The sequence below is a fragment of the Lactuca virosa genome, chromosome 6 (assembly GCF_052849685.1).
Source record: "Lactuca virosa cultivar CGN04683 chromosome 6, Lactuca_virosa_CGN04683_v6, whole genome shotgun sequence".
Lineage (NCBI taxonomy): Eukaryota > Viridiplantae > Streptophyta > Magnoliopsida > Asterales > Asteraceae > Lactuca > Lactuca virosa.
Window position 1 is genome coordinate 88,352,444 of NC_136431.1, and position 12,795 is coordinate 88,365,238.

Consider the following 12,795-nt stretch of genomic DNA (forward strand, 5'->3'; position numbering starts at 1 on the left):
GGAACGAAGTTTCGTGAGCCATAAATTTAAACACTTACTAAACCAAAATCCCTAAAAGTTAAATGAAACCTTCATGGTGGAAATGGCTAATGGGAAAACTGAAACAACCAACGACGTATTTCTAGGACGCACATTAACATTAAATAAACACCCATTTCAAATCAACTTAATGTCGGTTACTATTAGAAGCTTTGATGTGATCATCGGTATGGATTGGTTAAGCCTCCACCATGCCGATATTATGTGCTGCGAGAAGGATGTTCGCCTTCACCTACCCAATGACAAAACCCTAATTATCTACAACGATAAACCCGGTGCAAATCTCCATCTCATATTGTGCATCAAGGCACAAAATTGCTTGCACGAAAAGAACCATGCCTTCCTAGCCCATGTGGTGGATAAAAAGAAGGAAGAGAAGAAAATCAAGGACATCCCGGAGGTATGCGACTTCCTAGACGTATTCCCTGAAGACCTCCCGGGGATACACCCTGAACGATAGGTCGAATTTTGGATTGACCTAATACCTGGAGCCACGCCAATTGCCAAATCACCATATAGATTAGCCCCTGCAGAAATGCAAGAACTCTCCAGTCAATTGAGCGAGCTGCTAGACAAAGGGCTCATAAGACCGAGCTTCTCTCCTTGGGGAGCTCTGGTTTTTTTTTTCAAAAAAAAAGATGGTTCCTTCCGCATGTGTATTGATTACCGTGAACTCAACAAGCTCACCGTCAAAAATTGATACCCTCTTCCTAGGATCGACGATCTATTTGACCTGCTGCAAGGAACCAGGTACTTCTTGAAAATACATCTGAGGTCTGGATACCACCAACTGCGATTCCGAGAAGAAGATGTCCCCAAAAATGCCTTCCGAACTCGTTACGGGCACTATGAATTCGTGGTAATGCCCTTCGGGCTAACGAATGCACCCGCGACATTTATGGACCTAATGAACCGAGTCTGACTACCCTTCCATGACAACTCTGTGTTAGTCTTTATCGATGACATACCGGTTTACTCTCGAAGCAGGAGGAACACAACCAACATCTACGGCAGGTTTTGGAGACTCTAAGGGCGGAAAAGCTAGACGCGAAATTCTCCAAGTGCGAGTTCTGGATCCGTAGGGTGGATTTTCTGGGACATGTAGTCAGTGAAGAGGGGCTACATGTGGACCCTACTAAGATCAAAGTGATTGAGGGCTGGGCAACCCGAGAACTCCGACGGAGATCAGACAGTTCTTGGGTCTCGTTGGTTATTACAGGAGGTTCATTCAGAATTTCTCCAACATCGCCAAGCCTCTCACCGCTCTAACCCAGAAGTGTGTACCCTTCACCTGGGATACGAAACAAGAAGCTGCCTTCCAAGCCCTGAAACAAGCCCTTTGCAATGCTCCGGTGTTGTCTGTTCCAGAGCTAACGGAAGATTTCATGGTATATTGTGACGCATCGAATCAAGGGTTAGGTTGTGTGCTTATGCAACGCGGGAAGGTTATAACCTATGCATCCAGACAACTGAAAATCCATGAAGTGAACTATACCACTCACGATATCGAGCTGGGAGCTGTGGTCTTTGCTCTAAAGATTTGGAGGCACTATCTCTACGGGACGAAGTGCACCATTTTCACAGACCACAAAAGCCTCCAACACATCCTGAACCAAAAATAACTAAACATGAGACAACGACGATGGGTTGAGCTGCTGAATGACTGTGAGTGTGAGATCAGGTACCATCCATTCCCACTTGTCTTTGCAAATCAAGGAGGCGCAACTGGAAGCCTTAAAGCCGGAGAATATCGCAAAAGAAGCCTTGTGTGGGATGGACAAGAACCTCACAATCAAAGAGGAAGGAGCTTACTATCTCATGGACTGGACCTGGACCCCAAAATTTGGAGGATTCAGAGACGTGGTCATGAATGAAGCGCACAAGACAAGATACTTCGTCCATCCGGGTTCCAACAAAATGTATTTAGACCTCAAACAACAATATTGGTGGCCGAATATGAAGGCATAAATTGCTACCTACGTGGGCAAGTGCCTGACTTGCTCCAAGGTGAAGGTAGAATATCAAAAGCCCTCGGGACTCCTTCAAAAACCGAAGTTAACTGAGTGGAAATGGGAGAGAATCACAATGGATTTTATAACCAAATTTCCCAAGACGACAAACGGATTGGATGCCATATGGGTGATTGTCAATCGGTTGACCAAATTTGCCCATTTCCTGCTAATTAAGGAGACATATAAGATGGAAAAGCTTACCCGAATCTACATAAAAGAGGTGGTGAGATTACATGGCGTGCCAATATCTATTATCTCGGACAGAGATAATAGGTTTACCTCCCGGTTTTGGCAATCACTACAGAGGTCGTTGGGAACTCAACTGGATATGAGCACCGCCTACCATCCCCAGACAGATGGGCAAAGTGAGAGGACCATCCAAACATTGGAGGATATGCTCTGAGCCTGTGTGATAGACTTCGACAAAGCATGGGATACCCATTTGTCCCTAATTGAATTCTCGTACAGCAATAACTATCACACAAGCATCAAGGTAGCTCCCATTGAGGCCCTTTATGGACGTAAATGCCGATCACCTCTCTGTTGGGCGGAGGTAGGGACACACAATTGGCGAAAGGGCAGATACCAAACAACACTCTCACTGGGCCCAAGATTATCTGGGAAAGGACTAAGAAAATCATTCAGATCAGGTAACGAATCCAAGCATCTCGAGACCGATAGAAGAGCTACGCAAAAAAAGGCGGAAGCCTCTCAAATTTCAGGTAGGCGATCGCATGTTGCTAAAAGTCTCTCCCTGGAAAGGGATGATATGATTCGGAAAGCGAGGAAAGTTAAATCCACGCTACATCGGACCATTCGAGATCCTTGCAAGGATCGGTTCGGTGTCTTACAAGCTGCAGCTACCACCGGAGCTCAGCAATATGCACCCCGTCTTTCATGTGTCAAACCTAAAGAAATGCTTATCTGACGAGACCCTCGTTGTCTCGTTTAACGAAATTGAGGTGAACGAAAATCTCCATTTCGTTGAGGAACCAGTTGAAATCATGGATAAAGAAGTGAAGCGAACAAAACAAAGTCGCATTCCCATTGTGAAGGTCCGATGGAACGCCAAGAGAGGACAAAAGTTCACCTGGGAACGCGAAGATCAGATGATGCAAAAGTACCCCCATCTTTTCCCTAGTTCTTGAAGACTATTCCAGAGCAAATTTCGGGACGAAATTCCCTCTAACGGGGGGATGATGTCACAACTTGCAAATTAGGGTTAAGTTGTTGATCCTTGTACAAGATAATTTCCTTTGTGTAACCTTGCAACATTACATTTAGTGAAATTTAAACTTCAATGGTATTAAGTTCCTACATTCCTACAATGTGATTCAAGCCGAAACAACTTCATGCAAGCCCAAAACTTGATCCAATAAGCCAAGTCCAATCAATTTAGGGCCTTAGCCCAAGGATTCTTGGCTCGAAACCCTTATTGGACCAAGACCTCTTCATTGGGTCCTAGTGGGTCGATAACTTCTTCACTTAGTCTCATGGGCCGAAAACTTCTATTGGGCTCTAGATTTGGCCGAAAACCTTGTATTAAGCATTAGTAGGCCGAAAACTTCTATTGGGCTCTAAATTGGGCCGAAAACTTTTAGTTGGCCATCCATTGGGCCGAAAACCCATACTTGGGCCTTATTTGGGCCGATAACTCGTATCTTTGGGCTCTTTGAATCGAAAACCCCTTATTAAGCATCAATGGGCTGAAAATCCTTATTGGTTCAAGCCAAAATCGAAGGCCACCATTTTTGGGCCACCCTTTGGGCCGAGGACCCTCTTTGGGTAGCATGGCTTAATTAAAACAAAAAAAGGGAAAAAGGAGGGGATAATAAGCATGACACCTCATGTTTATCTAACAAATAACAAGGCATTGACCACTAAACTTCCATGCATCTCCCATCACCTTTAGAGGAAGTCAAACCCTACTTCTTCCCCCTCCCTTTTCTCTCATCGGCCAATACACAAACAAAACACCTCCAGTCCCGTAGCTCGTTGGACCCTCTGGTCCGGTCATAGCTCGTTGGACCCTTCGGTCCGGTCTGTATCGTTGGACCCTTCGGTCCGGTCTATATCGTTGGACCCTTCGGTCCGGTCTATATCGTTGGACCCTCCGGTCCGGTCTATACAACACATTGCATACATATATCACAATGCATATAATCTCATACATACACATAGCACACAAGACCCTTCGGTCTACACATAGATACCACTCTAGGTAATGTATAGTGAGAAGACTCACCTCGGCTAGCAGGTGAGCAAATAACCTCACGCTCGGATCTCAAACTAGTCTCCTAATAACAAAAAGGATGAATATCTCTTATTATTACTCTTCTCACAACTCAGATTATCGAAGGCGGGTCTTTCTCTTTCTAACTCATTAAAGTGGGTAAAAGACCATTTTACCCCCTCCAAGGTCTCCATCACATATGTTGACCAAAACCCCATGGTCAACAGAAGTCAAACTCGAGTCAACAATCCAAGTTTGTCCCGACTCGTCGAGTGCACTCCTGCGACTCGTCGAGTCCTCTCGAATCCTCAGAAGTCTCAAAAGTCCAGCTCAACTCGTCGAGTTGACCCCCAACTCGCCGAGTTATCGCACAATCAATCCATCGGGACAAACCCTGCCGACTCGTCGAGTCAGGTCATGGACTCGGCGAGTCCCTTTGATCTGATTTCTCATTCAGATGATTTCAACCAGATCTATCACTCTAACTTATAGATCTATCAACCCAAGGCTCAATAATTACGTAAAGCTTCGATCTTTACGTTCATACATGATGCTATTGCTTCAAAACGCCAATACATGCTCTTCATGAAGGTTTTTGCTCATCAACCCTCATTTGGACCACTAAAGCTGAGACATCTAGACTCTAAGGACCTTAGGAGGTGCAGATCTGAGGTTTCCAACCACAACCAGGTGTCATTCGACTCATAGATTCAAAAGAATGGAAGCAAAGCCCTAAAACTCCCAAAATGAGATCTAGTACAAGGAATGAACAAGATGAGAACTTTGTACCTTCTCTTAGCAGCTGAAACACTCAATACCACAGATCCACTGCCTTCCTTTGTTCCCCATCAAGAAGCTCTTCATCCTTCTCCATAGAAATGCACCAAGAACCACAATATGAGCTTCTCTCTCACTCTCTAGCTACAATAGCAAATAGGGTTTGCTCTCAGGGGAAGGTAGCCACAATTGAGGCTATAAATGCCTTTAAATAGGTCCCAAACCCAGGAAATTAGGGTTTCTCTGCCCAGCACCTACTCGACGAGTCCCTCCTCTGACTCGTCGAGTCCATTCATTAAATCCACGCGGCAATCTCGACTCGACTCGGCGAGTTGGTCCCTCAACTCGTCGAGTCCCTCCTTAAATCTCAAGATTAACATATACAATAATGTCCCTGAAAATCCGGATGTTACACATCTCACCTTCCTCTCCCAAAAAATTTCGTGTGTGTGAGGGTATTCTCCAAAGAATCTTCTCCAAAAGCTCATAAATTGGTACGTGTTCTTGTTGACTTCAAATATCCTTATATCTTTCAAGCTAAAACTCTTGTTTACATCCTTTGTTTTGTGTTAAAACTCTTAAAAACACCACACTTTTGAGAATCTCACCAAGAACACAAGCTAGACTCGAAGTTCCTTCTTCTTATTCTTCTACATCTCGAAAATCCCTAAGGTGAGTTGCATACTCCACTATTTTCGAGTTTTTCATCCTTTGGGGGGGGGGGGGGTTGGGGATACAAGTCAAGTCTTGTTTAAATCTTTGAATATTTGCATGCACTTGTATGGTTATGTGACTATGTGTGTTGAATGTTGATTACTTCATGTTAACACTCCATAAACTTGAGATTCTACAAATCTCATGTTGTAAGAATAAAGTTATCTTTGAATAAGTTCACATACTTTGGTATTATGTTGAAGAAGAAATAAGTTACTAAGTAAAAATGGTTTTTAGTGTGTGTTAAAAATCAAAGAAAATGTCATAACATATTTGGTTGTAAAAGCTTGAAAGATGGTGAAAATATGAGAGTTATATGAGATATTGAAACATAATAAATCTCATGGATTTATATGAGATATTGAAACATAATAAATAGCGTTATAAACAATTTAATCAAAGCGGTAAACAAAGCCGAGTTTTTACGACATGAATACTTGCATGTCACAAATTGTCCACCATAAAACTTTTAAAAATACAAGTGATAAGGTGTATGTCACAAAGCTGTAAAATGGGTGTCATGAAGCTCCAGTCATAACTTTACACTAGTAATGTTATTTTCATTATTCCATAATGGGGGTCAAATTTCGCATGAATCCGTTAAGGCACTTGTGAGACTTTCATTCGCCGTACCTACCTAGCGTACACCGTAAGTCCTTTAGTTATAACCAGAGTCTTCTGAGGGAGAGCGAAGTATTTGTGTACCTACCTAGCGTACACCGTAAGCACTTGTGAGACTTTCATTCGCCGTACCTACCTAGGGTGACAAATATCTTCTCGAAACCGATGCCTAAAGAATGTCATGATAGACATTTTAGTCGTATCAAGCATGGTTGTAACGACTCACATAGGGATTAACAATGTCATTTTGGATTTACGAAATGATACACTTCACCGTTTTATAAAAATATAAAACTATGCATCACTCTCGTACTTTACTACTACGACTCCAATCTTAGGGTTTTAAGACTGCACTTTTTATAAAACAGGAAATATGGGATTTTCTGAGAACTCACACTCTTTTCAATTCCGAACAAAAAAAAATACAAAGAACACACATGTAATTATCCACAGTTTTACAACAAGACTACAAACCAATTTTCACCGGAAATATCGGATTTTCCGGAGTCTTACAATTTATTATAAATCAAAGTTGTTACAAAGCTTTTATACAAATATGCTTATGAACTCACCAACTTTTTAGTTGACGCTTTTCAAAACGACTTGTATTATCAGGGACTCAGTGAGCAGGTACCCCGGGCTATGGATTTTGGATACTTACTACATTTTTGGAACATCATATTTGTTGTCAATTTTGTGTAAAGTTGTGCACAAATACAATTCAATAAACAATGTATGTTGGTATATTTAATGTATGATGTTGGTTGCTATGTCTTCAATTATATTCAATTGTGATGATACAATACAATGAAGTCATCTGCCCCCAGACGATTGCGCCGTCCTGGTTTGGGGGTGTGACAGTTATGGACAATAAATGACTTTACAGCTCATAGTAGTTTATCTGGTTGGAAAGGACAAGGGTACAAAGCTTGTCCTACTTGCAATGAATACACTCCCTCATGCAGAGTATTAAATAAAATCATATATGTTGGTCATCGCCGGTTCTTAGATGCTGACCATCCACGGAGAAAAAGTTTGGACTATAACGACCACCATGATACAAGAGACCCTTCAAGACAATTTAATGAGGAAGAAATACATACACAACATGCTCGTCTATTGTTTTGTCCACCAGGGAAAGTAGTTGCTCAACGAGTTGGTATTAAGAGAGATCTTGAGGATTTCAAGTTGAATTGGTCTAAAAAGAGCATATTCTTTGAAATTGAGTATTAGTATTCTCTGGAGCTAAAGCATAACCTCATTCTTATGCATATTGAAAAAATGTGTGTGAGAGTCTTCTGGGTACTTCTCTGATGAATGATAAGTCTAAAGACACATATAATGCTCGGGTAGACTTGACAAAACTGATCATTTGGAAAAGTCAATGGTTGAATAAGAGTGGCAACAAGTTCCTTAAACCCCATCCGTCTTACTCGTTCACCAAAACTGACCACATTCATTTTTGTAAGTTTATAAGAGATGTGAAATTTTCGGATGGGTTTGGATCTAACATCAATAAGAAAGTGAATGAAAAGAATACTAACATTATTGGGCTAAAATCTCATGATTATCACATTCTTATACAACGTTTGATGCCCGTTGGAGTTAAAAGGATTTTGGTCAAAGGTACTTATACACCAATAGTAGAGCTTTATACGTTTTTAAGCAACTTTGCTCGAGAACACTATCGGTGAAGGATATGAAAGAAGCGAAAACAACCATTATTAAAATATTGTGCGAATTAGAAATGATTTATCCTCCTGCGTGTTTTTGACATTATGGTTCATTTAGTTTTGCATTTACCTGATGAAGCTATTTGCGGAGGCCCGGTATGTATAAGATGAATGTATCCCTTTGAAAGATATATGAAAAAACTAAAAAACTATGTCAGAAACAAGGCGAGGACGGAAGGTACTATAGCTAAGGGTTATGTCGCTGAAGAGGCATTGTTATTTTGTTTGATGTACCTTGAAGATGTCGAGACTCGATTCAATCGCCTCGAAAGAAACGAGGATGTCGTCATAGAAGAAACAAAGTTATGGGTGTTTCAGTCTAAATGTCGACCGGTTAGCATAAGGAAAATGAAAAATATCAGTCTAAAAGAGAGAAAACATCTACAATGGTTTGTGCTAGATAGTTGTGACGAACTCAGAAAGTATATTGCGTAAGTGTTCTTATCTTTTAATTCACTTTCTGTTTATAGTTTCTCCCTTTTTACTAAATCTATATCTTTTTTTCATCAATGTAGTGAATTCAAATCATTACATCCTAAAAGTGATGAAAAAACCAAATTCCCTAAATGGTTCCTTCACAAGGTCTATGATATGCAAAAACAAAAATCTTCAGAGTTTAACAAGGAGTTATCGGCTCTTTTAATTGATGTGCATGCGAATTCCTTTACTTACACGCCGATTGGGTAAGTGTACAAATGGTTCATTCAGGAGGCTACAAACTATATGTGGCGCGACATCGCTTTGGATAAGAATACATGGAAAGAAGTTCTTGAAGTCAAAAGGGATGGCATGTTCTAGTATTTTTCGGTAAATTATTTATAAAGTTACATTTAATATGTTTAATTTTGATTTATTTTTAACTTCTCTATTTTTTTTGTAGACATGGTTTGATTTTGGAGCGATTTCAAATAATCTCATGGCTTCAGTTTTTTGGGCGTCACTGAACAATCAGATATGTGCGCGGTATAGAGGACGCAAACATACCGCAAACAATCTTTGTAAAATACAAAATGATTTAGTTGGTGAGGTTGCTTTATAGACTTAGCACATAATCAAATTCGGTAGTGATCCAGACTCCATTGATTGGATCTCAATATTTGAGAAGTTGTTAGGTGCTCGAAGGGGGCATGTTAGAGGCATCGGGCCTAAACCTCATTCTGCAACGGGTACAAGTGCTCCATCCCAATGACAATCAATGTCACAAGCACTGCAACCAACACAAGTACTTATTAAACTCTTAAATAATTTGGTAGCTTTGCTATATTGTTAAGAACCTGATGCATTTATAGTAATTTTTGGTAGTTTGATAATTTTCTTATTTGTTAAGTGGTTAATTCATCTGTTATGAATTTGTAGTTTGATAGTTTGGTAGTTTGTTAATTTGTTAAAGACTTAATTGATTTGGTGGTTTGATAGTTTGTTAAATTGTTAACGACTTAATTCATTTGGTGGTTTGATAGTTTATTAAATTGTTAATGACTTAATGTGCTTGCGACTTAATTGTTAAGCAATAATAACTTGTTTTTTTAGTTTAATATTTTAACTTATATACATACTTTGTAGGATGTGGATGTTAATGCTTTTCTTCAAAACCTGGCGTTTGTGATGACAATTGGAGATATTATCCGCTCGTTCAAAAACAAAGTAAAAAACGAGGAAAAGAACGATGGGGAAGAGCAAGATGCTTAGTATTTCTTGTTTTATGTTATGGATGATGTTATTTGGATTTATTAGATAGTTTATGGATGCTATATTTGATGTTTATTTCGGATTTATTAGATAGTTTATGTAATATGATAAATTTGATGTTTTATGTAATGTGGTATATATGTATTGTTTTATATTATTTGATGTTTTATTCAATGTGATATGTATTGATTTCTGTATTTTTATAAAATCTGCATTTTATAATATATAAACTATTATAATATATAAATTGTTAAAAAAGCATTAGGAACGACAACATTTGCGACGACATGCATCATTTGCGACGATGCCTATCTCCGGGAAGCCTTGCCGGAAAAAACTCCGACCGGTGGCCGAAATAACAATAGAGGCGACACTAATAGCCACGACAAGGCCTTTTAGCGACAACACTTAGTAGAGACGACAATAATTGCGATGACAATTAAATATTAGCTACAAGGTAATAGCAACGACCCTTTAGCGATGGCATGTCGTTGCTAAATGTTTGACGACTATCAGAACCAATTGCGACGTATTTTGTCGTCGCTATGGTAATGTTTTTTTTGTTGTGATATATTGTATGAAAAAATAATAATAATAATGTAAACTTATTTTAGAAGGCTTCAAAAAAAGACTTTTGTGCAGAAGGTATAACCCGTGTAGATGTTGATTGAAAAGTATTTACGAAAAGATAGTAAAAGTATTAATTTGTAGTTGTAGGCGCCACATTTTTAATACAAAAATGATAAAAAAAGAAATAAAAAAAAATAAAGCTAAACCATCTGCCTTGGCTGATTGGCTCGCCGCTCGCCGGTATATGTTCATTTTGCTTGACGGACACCATTGACACCATTGACACCTATACACTCTTCTTCTTCATATATTTATAGCAAGTATCAAACACTATGAAACATATGGACGACAGAAACGAATTAAAGAACAAGTCATGAGCACATTGAACTCCGTCGGCCACTGTACTTGAATCAACAATGATTCAATCATTACCGTGACAGGTAAACCTTAAATGTTGATGGCGGTATATGTAAGTATGTGAGGATCGTTGAGTTGATAGGAAGCATAAAGCACTGGAGCAGATCTGCATCAATATAATAGAAAGAGAAAAGACGTGAAATGAAGATAGAGAAAGAAACCGTTAGTTAACTCCATCTAAAACCTTTTGAAAACATTAATGATCCCCGATCCGGCACCAACCAAAAGAGAATAGCCACCGTCAAGAAGGACGTGGTTTTTTTTCCCTTATTTTGTTATCGTTAACAGTTTTTTTTTACTATCCATTTGTAAATTCCTGTAAAACTGTCATACTTTGGTAAATACTTTAATAAAATACAAGTGTTCGGTAAAACTCCTTGAAATGACTACTATAATTGTGTTTATCAAAAGAAACTTGACGCAAACCAAATATATTGAACTCTTGATAGAAGTTTGACTCGGACGAAAGCGTGCACCATTGGAATATGACATCATTTCAGATGATGCATTATAAAGCGAACCCTGAAGCATGAGCATGAAGCAACCGCGTCAACACACCACTTGACACATGAATTTGGGTCTATGAACGAAGCAACAATGAACTGGTCGGCGGTGTTGACCAAGTCGTCACTAATTCTCGTGCTTCCTGTAGCTGACCTTTCCATAAAGACAAAAAACAAGCTGTAATTAAAGTGTTGGGATATGAGGAAGTTGTATATGCAAGCTTCAAGTCGATGATTGCAGGCTCAAGCAAACCTTTTGAAATTTAGACTACCCATTTTTATTTTTTAAATGTCAACGAGTTACGATGCCCGATTTATCATCGTTATGAATGTGAAAAATGTATTTTAAAACATAATTCAAGTTCCCCATTTACCTATCCCAAATTATAAACACATGTTTGTTCACACAAACAAATATATATATATATATATATATATATATATATATATATATATATATATATATATATATATATATATATATATATATATATAGAGAGAGAGAGAGAGAGAGAGAGAGGTAAGTTCAATTGAGAAAAAAATAAAAGATTGAGAATGGGGGAATCATTCTCAGCCAATCTTTTATATACGTAAAACACATTTAGATTAAGTCATTAAAACACGATGTTTTTCTGAATCGTTCATTCGTTCTTCATCAACACCATCTGTTATTCATTCATCTGGATCGTTCCTCTGTTCTTCATCAACATCATATCTTCTCCATCAACATCATCTGTTCTTCATCAACGTCATCTGTTCTTCATAAAAAAAAAAGATCAACGTCACCTGTTCATCATCAAAAAAACATCGACACTTCATAAAACATCAATTTTTCATCAAAAATCTTCGTTATTTCATCAAAATGTTGTGATTCATCATCAAAAACATTTATTCGTACTATTAAGTGTAAGTCGTGATTCAATCTTGTCCAGTTTCATTGATGTCAAGCAAAATCGATAAACATAATCAATATTTATCGATGTCACATCATTTTGCGATCACCAGTCATCGAAACTTCATCAATCGAACCTTCACCAATATCAAAAAACAGATAGCAATCGAAAGTGCATCAACATAACCATATATTTGAAGATTTTTTTTTAAAATCGCTTTTCAGGCTTGAAAAACTTCGTTTTTCATAAAAATTTTCACAATTTTTGATCTAAACCTACTGATTATTGATCAATTTTGATAGGATTTGATTTGTGTTGTAATTATTAGCTTCAATTGTTAAATTTTTACCATAATTATATAAGTTAATTTATTTGCACGCTAACTGTTCGATGAAATGCATAAACTAAATATATCACGTAATATTCACAAGTGAATATGCCTTTACACGAGAATCAATGTATGTATTTTAAAAATATAGAGCAACTATGTAATTCATATGTGAATAACATATAAAAATTATTTTCACATTCGAATACATGTAATATTCACAAATGAATACAGGTAATATTCATAAATGATAATGTATTTTTTTC